Raw genomic sequence first — 12470 nt, 5'->3', positions numbered from 1 at the left:
GCTAATTTTTAACTTTTTTGTAGAGAGCTGGTCTCACCATGTTGTCCAGACTGGTCTCGAACTCCTGGGCTCAAGTGATCCTCCTGCCCTGGCCTTCCAAAGTGTGAAGATTATAGGCATGAGCCACCACACCCAGCCTACTATGTTTGTTTGTTGTAGCTAGGGCTACAGGCATGTACCACCATGCCCTGCTAGTTTTTGTTTTTATAGAGATGGCATCTCACTATGTTGCCCAGGCTGGGCTTGAACTCCCGGCCTCAAGCAATCCTCCTGCCTCAGCCTCCCAAAGTGTGGTGAGCCAATATGCTCAGTGGTTTTTAACTTTTTTTTTTTTTTGAGACAGGATCTGACTCTGTCACCCAGGATTGGGTGCAGTGGCACAATCTCAGCTCACTGCAGCCTCCACCTCCCATGCTTAGCCTTCCAAGTAACTGGAACTACAGGCATGAGTGACCATGCATGTCTGATTTTTGTATTTTTTTAAATAAAGAAGGGGTTTCCCCCTGTTGGCCAAGTTGGTCTCAACTCCTGGCCTCAAGAGATCTGCCCACCTGGGCCTCCCAAAGTGCTGGGATTATAGGTGTGAGCCACCACACCTGGCTGTAAATCTGAAGTAGAAGAAACCATCTATACAAGCAGGTCACCTAAAAGATTTCTTAGGGCCGGTAACACTAAGGGAATTGTAGAAACTGCTTCTAGTTTCTTGATCAAGTAGTTGACAAAATCATCCAGGAGCCAGGAGACATAGTCTTATTTAGTGTGGGCTAACAACAGGGAAAATGACCAGGAAGGAAGAACAAACTAAAATCAATGCAGGGGCCGGGCACAGTGGCTCACACCTGTAATCCCAGCACTTTGGGAGGATGAGGTGGGTGGATCACTTGAGGTCAGGAGTTTGAGACCAGCTTGGTCAACATGATGAAACCCTCTCTCTACTAAAAATACAAAATTAACTGGGTGTGGTGGTGCACGCCTGTAGTCACAGCTGCTCAGAAGGCTGAGGCAGGAGAATCACTTGAACCTGGGAGGCACAGGTTGCAGTGAGCTGAGATTGTGCCACCACATTCCAGCCTGGGTGACAGAGCGAGACTCATTCTTAAAATAAAATAAAATCAATGCAGTCAGTGCAAGAAGGAAGTAATAAAGATTAGAGTAAAAATTATTTAGAAAATAGAGAAAAATAAAAACTGGGTTCTTTAAAAAGATAAAACTGACAAGCCTTTAGACAGAATAACCAAGGAAAGACTCAAATTACTCAGATCAGAAATGAATGTGAGAGTCCGGTGCAGTGGGTCACACCTGTAATCACACTTTGGGAGGCTGAGGTAGGCAGATCACTTGAGCCCAGGAATTCAAGACCAGCCTGGGCAACATAATGAAACCTTATCTCTACAAAAAATACAACAATTAGCCAGGTGTGGTGGCACATGCCTGTAATCCTAGCTACTTGGGAGACTGAGGCAGGAGGATCACTTGAGCCAAGGAGGTCAAGGCTGCAGTGAGCCAAAATCATGACAGTGCACTCCAGCCCAGGCAAGAGTGAGACCCTGTCTCTAAATAAATAAATATAGTAAAAATAAAACATAAATGAATGAATGGAGGACATTATTACTCACCTTACTGACCTTACAGATATGAACAACTATATGACATAAATTAGATAACCTAGATGGAATGAATAAGTTCCTAGAAAAACATAAACTACTCAGAATAAATAGAAAATCTGAATAAACCTGTCATAAGAGATTGAATTAGTAATGACAACATTTCCCTCAAGCCCAGATGGTTTTACTGATGAATCCAACCAAGTATTTAAAGGAGAACTAATGCCAATCTTTCAAACTCTTCCAAAAAATAGATGAGAGAACACTTCCCATTCATTATGTCAGCATCACCTTAATACCATAATCAAAGTCATCACAAGAAAAGAAACACTACAGACCAATATTCCTGATTAATAAAAATGCAAAAATCTTAAATAAAAAAATGAGCAAACTTGGGTATGGTGGCTTTTTTGCAATCTCAGCACTTCAGGAGGCCTAGGTGGGAGGATCACTTGAGCCCAGGAGTTCCAGGTGTTGAGCCATGATTGTGCCACTGCCCTCCATCACTTGAACTCGTGGGCTCAAGTGATCAGCCTGCCTCAGCCTCCCAGCCTTGGCAACAAGACAAACAAACCTGTCTTTTTTTTTTTTTGAGACGGAGTCTTACTCTGTCACCTAGAGTGAAGTGCGGTGGCTCAATCTCGGCTCACTGCAACCTCTGCCTCCCGGGTTCAAGCGATTCTCCTGTCTCAGCCTCCTGAGTAGCTGGGATTACAGGCACGTGCTACCGCGCCTGGCTAATTTTTGTATTTTTAGTAGAGACAGGGTTTTATCATGTTGGCTAGGCTGCTCTCGAACTCCTGACCTCAGGTGATCCACTCTCCTCGGCCTCCCAAAGTGCTGGGATTACAGGTGTAGCCACCATGCCCAGCCTCAAACCTGTCTTAAAAAAGGCAAATGGAGGCCAGGCGCGGTGGCTCATGCCTGTAATCTCAGCATTGTGGGAGGCTGAGGCTGGCGAATCACGAGGTCAGGAGATTGAGACCATCCTGGCTAACATGGTAAAACCCCGTCTCTACTAAAAATACAAAAAAAATTAGCCGGGTGTGGTGGTGGGTGCCTGTAGTTCCAGCTACTCGGGAGGCTGAGGCAGAATAATGGCGTGAACCCAGGAGGCAGAGCTTGCATTGAGCCGAGATCGCACCACTGCACTCTAGCCTGGGCGACAGAGCGAGACTGTGTCTCAAAAAAAAAAAAAAAAAAAAAAAAAAGCAAATGGAATTCAGCATTATTATTATTATTATTATTATTTTTTTTTTTTTTTTTTTTTTTTTTTTTTGAGACGGAGTCTTGCTCTGTCACCCAGGCTGGAGTGCAGTGGCCGGATCTCAGCTCACTGCAAGCTCCGCCTCCCGGGTTCACGCCATTCTCCGGCCTCAGCCTCCCGAGTAGCTGGGACTACAGGCGCCCGCCACCTCGCCCGGCTAGTTTTTTTTGTATTTCTTAATAGAGACGGGGGTTTCACCGTGTTAGCCAGGATGGTCTCGATCTCCTGACCTCGTGATCCGCCCGTCTCGGCCTCCCAAAGTGCTGGGATTACAGGCTTGAGCCACCGCGCCCGGCCAATTCAGCATTATTAAAACAAAAATTATATATCATGAGCAAGGGGATTTATCCCAGGAATGCATGGCTTGATTAAATAAAAAGTCAATTAATATGCCATATTAATAGAATAAAGGACAAAAACTACATGAACATTTCAAGAGATGCAGCAAATGCATTTTACAAAATCAACACCTACTTCTAGGAATACAAAGTCTCTTCCCCAGCCTAAATAAAAGCTATTTTCTTTTTCTTTGTTTCTTTCTGTTATTTTTTTTTTTGAGGTGGAGTGGAGTCTCGCTTTATTGACCAGGCTGGAGTTCAGTGGCGCGGTTTTGGCTCACTGCAACCTCCGCATTCCGAGTTCAAGCGATTCTCCTGCCTCATCCTCCTAAGTAGCTGGGATTACAGGTGCCTGCCACCACGCCTGGCTAATGTTTTGTATTTTTAGTGGAGATGGGGTTTCACCATGTTGGCCAGGCTGGTCTCGAACTCCTGACCTCGTGATCCACCCACCTCAGTCTCCCAAAGTGCTGGGATTACGGGTGTGAGCCACTGTGCTCCGCCAAAAGCTATTTTCAAAAAGCCCACAGCTAACATTACATATGATACTTAATGGTAAAAAGACTGAATTCCTTCCCCTGAAAGATCAGGAAGAAGGCAAAGATGGCCACTTTCACTTTTATTCAATATTGTACTGAAGGTTCTAGCCAGTGCAATCAGGCAAGAAATAGAAGCCACGCATACTAAAGAATACCAACAACATGCTTTTCTTTTTTTTTTTTTTTCTGAGACAGAGGTTTGCTCTTGTTGCCCAGGCTGGAGTGCAACGGCATGATCTTGGCTCACTGCAACCTCTGCCTCCCAGGTTCAAGCGATTCTCCTGCCTCAGTCGCCTGAGTAGCAGGGATTACAGGCATGTGCCACCACACCCGACTAATTCTGTATTTTTAGTGGAGACAGGGTTTCTCCATGTTGGTCAGGCTGGTATCGAACTCCCCACCTCAGGTGATCTGCCTGCCTTGGCCTCCCAAAGTGCTGGGATTACAGGCATGAGCCACCACACTGGGCCAGCAACATGCTCTTCTATGTAGGAAATCCTAAGGAATCCACCAAAAAACAAACAAATAGAATGAGTTCAGTAAGGTTGCAGAATACAAAATCAATATACACAAAATCTAAATACTTTTACAAGTTTAATAAGTATATAACTTGAAAACTACAAAACATTGATAAAAGAATTAAAGATGTAAATAAATGGAGAGTTATTTCATTCATGGACTAGAAGACTCAGAAGATGAATTTAGACCCTTACCTCAAGACATAAAAATTAACTCAAAAAAGAACTGCAGCCAGGTGCGATGGCTCACGCCTGTAATCCCAGCACTTTGGGAGGCCAAGGCGGGTGGATCACCTGAGGTCATGAGTTCAAGACCAGCATGGCCAACGTGGTGAAATCCTATCTCTATTAAAAATTTGCCAGGCATGGTGGCAAGCGCCTGTAATCCCAGCTACTCGGGAGGCTGAGGCAGGAGAATCACTTGAACCCGGGAGGCGGAAGTTGCAGTGAGCCAAGATCGCACCGTTGCACTCCAGCCTGGGCGACGAGTAAAGAGTAAAATTCCGTCTCAAAAAAAAAAAAAAAACAAAACAAAAACGGCAGAGCTCAATGAAAGGGCTAAAACCAAAACTCTTAACAGAAAACAGAAACAGAAAAGTAAACCTTCATGCTCATGGCTTAAAGATAGCTACACACACACACACACACACATATATATTTAACAACATAGAACGTAAAAAGCAAAACTGATTTTAAAAATTAGTAAGTCGGAGCCCATCAAAATTCAAAACTTTATAACTATTAAGAAAGCAAAAATATCAGCCACCAGGCATGGTGGCTCATACCTACAATCCCAGTATTTTGGGAGGCCGAGGTGGATGGATAACTTGAGGTCAGGAGTTTGAGACCAGCGTGGCCAACATGGTGAAACCCTGTCTCTAACAAAAGTACAACAAAAAAAATCAGCCAGGTGTGGTGGCAGTTGCCTGTAATCCCAGCTACTCCGGAGGCCGAGGTAGGAGAATCGCTTGAACATGGTAGGCGGAGGTTGCAGTGAGCCGAGATAGCACCACTGCACTCCAGCCTGAGTGACAAGAGCAAAACTCTGTCTCAAAAACAAAATAAATATAAAAATAAAAGCAGTGCTGGATTAATGTGAGTATTCATGTTTATATAATTATTTATTTAACCTATTGATTAATTGATTGAGACGGAATCTCCCACTGTCTCCCAGGCTGGAGTGTAATGGCATGGTCTTGGCTCACTGCAACCTCCACCTCCTGGGTTCAAATGATTCTCTGCCTCAGCCTCCTGAGTAGCTGGGACTACAGGCACGTGCCACCACACCCAGCTAATTTTTTGTATTAATGTTTATATAATTTGAGGGTAAAAACAGACCCTTCCAAATCATGGCTCCAAAGGCTGCCACCATAAGGGAACGATGATAGTTCTGATAACATTAGAATTTTATTTTATTTTATTTTACTTATTTTGAGACAGGGTCTTGCTCTGTTGCTCATGCTGGAGTGCAGTAGCACAGTCTGAGCTCACCTGCAACTTCCGCCTCCCGTGTTCCAGTGATTCTCGTGCCTCAGCCATGCGATTAGCTGGGACAACAGCATGCGGCACCACACCAAGCTAATTTTTGTATTTTTAGTAGAGACAGGATTTTGCCATGTTGGCCAGGCTGGTCTCGAACTCCTGACCTCAGGTGATCCGCCTGTCTCGGCCTCCCAAAGTGCTGGGATTACAGGCGTGAGCCACTGCACTGGGCCTGACAAAAATGGAATTAAAACTTCTTTTAGTGAGAAAAAAAAAATCCTTATGCCTCACCCTCCCCCAAAGTGAAATGAAAATACAAATTATAAAAAGTGAAGAATGTATAACAAAAAATTATATGTCTAACAACATAGGAAATGTTTATTTTATAAAATTTAAGGGGAAAAGTCAAGAGTGCAAAATTGAATATCTAGTAGAATCTCAAAAGTTTGCCTATAAGAAAACTCAGAAGGACTAAATTTATCTCTGGGTAATATTTTTATTTTTCCAAATGTATACAGTGAACGTTAATTGTAAAATCACCTTAAAGCCAAAGTTATCTATCCTAATGCCAGTAACCATGGCTTTTTTCCTTGAAAAAGGGATGGCAGCTGGAGGCTGGAATCCCCTTCCTCCTGGGAAGTGCACCCATGGGCTCCTGAGAGGCAAAGTGGCAGAACAGAAAATGCTCAGCTTTGGCATCACCTCCACTTCGGTTCCCAAGTACTGGGCTCCTCTGACTTCAGTTTCTTCATCGTGAAATGGGGATACCCACATCCATCTCACAGGAGTTTCCTAAGAATTAAATGAGTCTGGCAGGTTGTAGGTGTCCAATATAAGACAGTGCCACATTCTCTAGCCCAGGTGATAAGTGAAAACCTAAGGAGATTTTCCAAAATCAGCACCTGCTGCTCCGAGAGCCAAGGGTGCGGTGTTTGCTGCCTCCTTGTGGCAAAGTGGCTCCTTGCCCGGCGGAGTCGGAGGAGTAAGTTCTCGGAGGGTAGAGGGACCATTCCTTCTCCTAGCTGCGCCACACCCACATTGGGGTACTCACTCAGGGATCCCGCAGCGGTGCAAATGCTAAGGAAAGTCATGACGCGACCTGGAACCTGGGGCGGTGCCTCTGGCGCGTAGCTATCCAGGGGAGCTACGTGGAGAAGGCAGGCCACTTAGCCCCAATGCAGACCCGGGAGCTTTGAGGAAGCCGGAGGATCAGAAGAAACCGCCCGGCAGGCGGAGGAGAAAGGCCAGGGCTCCCCTTCTGAGACTGAGGCTTGCCGGAGGGAAATGGCATCGAGGACCTGGGGCGACTGATTCAGCTTCTACCCCAGGAGCAGAAGTCCCCGCTGTACTCGGGAACTGGCGGTCAACTCCCTCAGGTCACACCCGAGGCAAAAATGCAAGCTGGTGGAAATGTTCTGCCTTCAGGTCAAAATTGGGCGTGAACTCCTCCTTTTCATCCTTTTTTTTTTTTTTTTTTTTTTTTTTTTTTTTTTTGCGTGTCTGGTGGGGAAAAGTAGGTGGTAGATGGAACTTGAAAGCCCCGCAGTCATATCCAATTTCTACTTGCTTAGTGAATGCTTTTCTAGGTGCTAGACCAAGCTGGGATTTAGGATAAGAGATTCCACTGCTTTTTATCGCAAAAGGCTTAGGCTTAGGCTGTCACAGGTCTAAAAAAGCAACTCATTTTGCTCTATGTTGTGAAAAATTTAAAACACAGAACTAAAAATATTCGTGTTACCTGGAATTACCGTTTTAGATATCTTTCCTCACCACGTGAGAACACAGTATCAAAATGTTAAATCCGCGGGCGCAGATCACTTGGGGCCACGAGTTAGAGACCAGGCTGGTCGGCACAGTGAAACCCCCTCTCTAGTAAAAATACAAAAATTAGCCGGTGTGGTGGCGCGCCTGTGGTTCCAGCAGCTCAGGAGGCTGAGGCAGGAGAATCACTTGAATCCAGGAGGTGGAGATTGTGCTGAGCCCAGATCCCACCACTGCACTCCAGACTGGCTGACAGAAAAATAAAAAATAAAAAAAAAGTTATTTACTAATCCACTGCCCAAACTCAAGGAAATAGCTGATCCAATTAAAAACAAAACAAAAATGAAAAGCTTGACAGACACAAAATTCCTTTTTTAGACTTATCTTTTAGAACAATTTTAGGTTCACAGCAAGTATTGTCCTCTCGAGATTCTGGGGGTATTGGTCCCAGACTCCAAAGATACTTAATCCCAGGGTTGCTCAAATTCTTCATGTAAAAGCAGAGCTTCCCTTATACTGTAAATCATCTCTGGATTACCTGTAATATCTAATACTATGTAAATAGTTACTCTACTTTATTGGTTATTTTGCTTTTTTGTTTTGTTTTTACGAGGTTTGATCTTATTTGTTACCCTGTTACCCAAAAACTCTTTTTTTTTTGAGACGGAGTTTCATTCTTGTCGCCCAGGTTGGAGTGTGATGGTGCGATCTCGGGTCACTGCAACCTCCGCCTCCTGGGTTCAGGTGATTCTCCTGCCTCAGACTCTCAAGTAGCTGGGACTACAGGCATGCACCACCATGCCCAGCTAATTTTTTTTTTTTTTTTTTTTTTGGTGTTTTTAGTAGAGAGGGAGTTTCACCATGTTGGCCAGGCTGGTCTCGAACTCCTGACCTCAGGTGATCCACCTGCCTTGGTCTCCCAAAGGCTGGGATTACAGGCGTCAGCCACTGCACTTGGCCAAAACTCTTATTTTTGACTGGACTCAGAAGTAGAAGCTCTCAGAGAGGATAGTCTGTGTCTCTTGGCAATTTGTTCCTGGTGTTTTTCTTTGGCTTCCTTTATTCTCTTGTCCAAAAGTTTAGCATATTCTGTGGCCTCTTCCTTATTTTTTTTTTTAGTAGGTTGTTTCTTCAGAGCAATAAGCCAGGTGTTTGTGTTGTGGGACATGAGGAGTAACAAGACACTGAGTCTTGGGTGCTTTGGCCCTATGTGTCTCACCTTTGTTATAACAAAGAGCTTTCTTATAACATATTGGTGGACATCATCTTTTTAGAGAAATTGAAGTTTTTGGATTCTGCTTGCTCTTTTGGGTCCCAGGGAATGAGGCAGCATATATTATCAGGCAGTTCAGGATTAGCCTTCTCTCTCTCTCTTTAACTATAACTGAGTTAAGAATACTCAGACTGGCATCCACAATACAACCTTGAACAGATTTGTGCATTCTTTCTTCAGTTCTCCTTGGAGGACAGGAATACCCCTTATTCAGTAGCAGGCGGACACAGTCTTCGGTCAAAATACCCTGCTTCATGAGGAAGCCTCATCAGTTGTCCCCAACACTGATTCTGACCATATAACCCTTCCATTCTTCACCTAGAGCATCAGCATCAACATCTGTCGTTATAGCTTCTCAGAAAGAGTATGATGTGTGCAATCTTCATCCACTTCAAAGAGATTCTGGCAGCCAGAGGCTGGGAAGGAGACATTCAGCTTCATCTTGAAGCAGCTGATTGCCTCTGAGGCCCCATGAAAAGGAGAGGTTTTCTTAAGCGTTAATTGTTTATGAAGAGAAACTATTTCTTAGCCCACATATTCCCATTTCTTAGTTAAGGAACACAGGTCGGTGACAAGCACCTGAGGTTTCTTCAAAGCACTGGAAGCCATTGTTTATGAGTCATGGTTATTGTCTTTGATGGGTATCTCCTTCCTGGCTGTTGAAAGTTCCTAGTTTACATGAAGGTTCACTCTCAGTGTTAGGATAATTTTGGCCTCATAGAATGAGTTAGGAAGTATCCCTCTGCTTCTGCTTTCTGGAAGAGATTCTATGAGGCCAGCATTACCCTAATACTAAAACCAATCAAAGACATTACAAGAAAAGTACAGACCAATATTTCTGACTAACATAGATGCAAAAATCCTCAACAAAATCCCAGCAAGTTGAATCCAACAAAATTCCTTTCTGGCCGGGCGCAGTGGCTCAAGCCTGTAATCCCAGCACTTTGGGAGGCCGAGACGGGCGGATCACGAGGTCAGGAGATCGAGACCATCCTGGCTAACACGGTGAAACCCCGTCTCTACTACAAAACACAAAAAAACTAGCCGGGCGAGGTGGCGGGCGCCTGTAGTCCCAGCTACTCGGGAGGCTGAGGCAGGAGAATGGCATAAACCTGGGAGACAGAGCTTGCAGTGAGCTGAGATCCGGCCACTGTACTCCAGCCTGGGTGACAGAGCGAGACTCCGTCTCAAAAAAAAATAAAAATAAAAAATAAAAAATAAAAAATAAAATTCCTTTCTAAAGATTGTTAATACTACCCATTTCAGATTAAAGATTAGAGAATGGAGATTAAATGCCTAACATTTATTTAATGTTTTTTATCTTTTTTTTTTTTTCTTTGAGATGGAATTTCGCTCTTGTTGCCCAGGCTGGAGCGCAATGGCGCAATCTTGGCTCACTGCTAACTTTTGCCTCCCAGGTTCAAGCAATTCTCCTCTCACGTAGCTGGGATTACAGGCATGTGCCACCATGCCTGGCTAATTTTTTGTATTAAGTAGAGATGGGGTTTCACCATGTTGGTCAGGCTGGTCTTGAACTCCTGACCTCGGGTGATCCACCCACCTCAACCTCCCAAGGTGCTGAGATCACAGGCGTGAGCCACAGCGTCTGGCCTATTTCCTAGGTAATCCTTTTTTTTCTTTTTTTTTTGAGATGGAGTCTCGCTCTGTCGCAGTGGCACAATCTCGGCTCATTGCAACTCTGCCTTCTGGGTTCAAGCAATTCTCCTGCCTCAGCCTCTCAAGTAGCTGGGACTACAGGTGCACACCACCACACCCAGGTAATTTTTGTATTTTTAGTAGAGATGGGGTTTCACTGTGTTGGCCAGGATAGTCTCGATTTCTTGACCTCATGCTCTGCCCGCCTGGGCCTCCCAAAGTGCTGGGATTACAGGTGTGAGCCACCCCGCCCGACCTTTTCGTAGGTAATAGCGTTTTATTCATATTTCTCCAGAGATGATGGCATTAAGAGCTAATATAGTTAATTGAATATGAGTTAACCCATTCAACTCAGGATGGACCAGGTCTTGTACTTTCTTTTTTCAATCTGAGGCACTGTGATTGAAATAGCATTAAAATAGGTGTCCACTGTGGGTTGTTAGGTTTGTTTTTTTTTCTGACAGTCTCATTCTGTCACCTAGGCTGGAGTGCAGTGGCGCGATCTCAGCTCACTGCAACTTCCGCCTCCCAGGTACAAGCAATTCTTCTGCCTCAGCCTCCCAAGTAGCTGGGATTACAAGGCACCCACCACCATGCCTGGCTAATTATTTTTTTGTATTATTTATTTATTTTTTGAGGTAGAGTTTCACTCTGTCGCCAGGCTGGAGTGCAGTGGCATGATCTCGGCTCACTGCAACCTCCGCCTCCTGGGTTCAAGCAATTCTCCTGCCTCAGCCTCCCAAGTAGCTGGGACTACAGGCGCATGCCCCCACGCCCAGCTAATTTTTGTAATTTTAATAGAGATGGAGTTTCACCATGTTGGCCAGGATGGTCTTGATCTCTTGACCTTGTGATCTGCCCGCCGCAGCCTCCCAAAATGCTGGGAGTATAGGCATGAGCCACTGCGCCCAGTCAATATTTTTTGCATTTTTATTAGAGATGGGGTTTCACCATGTTGGCCAGGCTGGTCGCGAGCTCCTGACCTCAAGTGATCTGCCTACCTCACCTTCCCAAGGTGCTGGGATTACAGACATGAGCCACACCACGCTGGCCTGGTGTCCACTGTGTTTGATGGATGATTGAACTAAAAAAAATTTTTTTTTTTTTTTTTTTTGAGATAGGGTCTCTACTCTGTTGCCCATACTGGAGTGCAGTGACACCATTTCGGCATTTCGGCTCACTGTAGCCTCAATCTCCCTGGCTCAAGTGATCCTCCCAGCTCAGCCTCCTGAGTAGCTGGAACTACAGCCTGTACCACCACACCCGGCAGGGACTCACTATGTTACCCAGACTGGTGTTGAACCTTGGGACTCAAGAGATCCTCCGCCCAGGCCTCCTAAAGTGTTGAGATTACAGGTATGAGCTATCCCTCCTGGCCTAAACTGAAATTTGTTCAGATAATTCAAAGCCCCTAATCAAAGGAGTGCACTTGCAGCTGGCCTGAAGCCCTGGAGTAGTATGTCCGGCCACAGAACCAGGCTGCACTGACGGTAATACTTCAGGAATCTATTCAATTTATTTCCTTAGCTCTAAAATTATGGCAGGCCAGGAACTATGGCTCATGCCTGTAATCCCTGAACTGTGTGAGGCCAAGGCAGGAGAAGTTGGATACCAGCCTGGGCAACATAGGGAGGTCTTGTCTTTACAAAAAAATTAGCCTGGCGTGGTGGCACACACCTGTAGTCCTAACTATTCGGGGGGCTGTGGTGGGAGTATTGCTTGAGTCCAACAGGTTGAATCTACAGTGAGCAGTGATGGCACCACTGCACTCCAGCTTAGGCGACAGAGGTCAAAAACAAAACAAAATAAAACAAAAAAAACTATAGCAAACATCCAGAAGACTGTGTAGAGCAATTAATGTCTCTCAAGCCAGCGATCTTTTTCTCTTTATTTTTCACGTCAGGCAGGTAGTGTGCCCACTTTGTAACACGGTTTGAGGGAGACACGTTTGACACAAGGGCATGAAAACCCAATCACACTTATGACTTCCAAAAGGATCAAGTCAGTGATCTTTTTTTTTTTTTGAGACGGA

General features: G+C 44.9%; 1 protein-coding gene and 1 non-coding gene across 2 annotated transcripts in view; both read right to left on the bottom strand.

Moving 5' to 3' along the window:
* Window positions 1-12470, bottom strand: part of OOEP (oocyte expressed protein) — a 29677-nt gene that overhangs the window by 15864 nt on the left and 1343 nt on the right. The gene's annotated exons all lie outside the window — the stretch shown is intronic.
* Window positions 12336-12436, bottom strand: LOC123573265 (small nucleolar RNA U13). The gene has a single exon (XR_006697991.2). It is a non-coding gene; the product is annotated as a small nucleolar RNA U13 (small nucleolar RNA).

The sequence above is a fragment of the Macaca fascicularis genome, chromosome 4 (assembly GCF_037993035.2).
Source record: "Macaca fascicularis isolate 582-1 chromosome 4, T2T-MFA8v1.1".
Lineage (NCBI taxonomy): Eukaryota > Metazoa > Chordata > Mammalia > Primates > Cercopithecidae > Macaca > Macaca fascicularis.
Note: the sequence above shows the minus strand (reverse complement) of the source record. Positions and strands in the feature narration are given on the sequence as shown.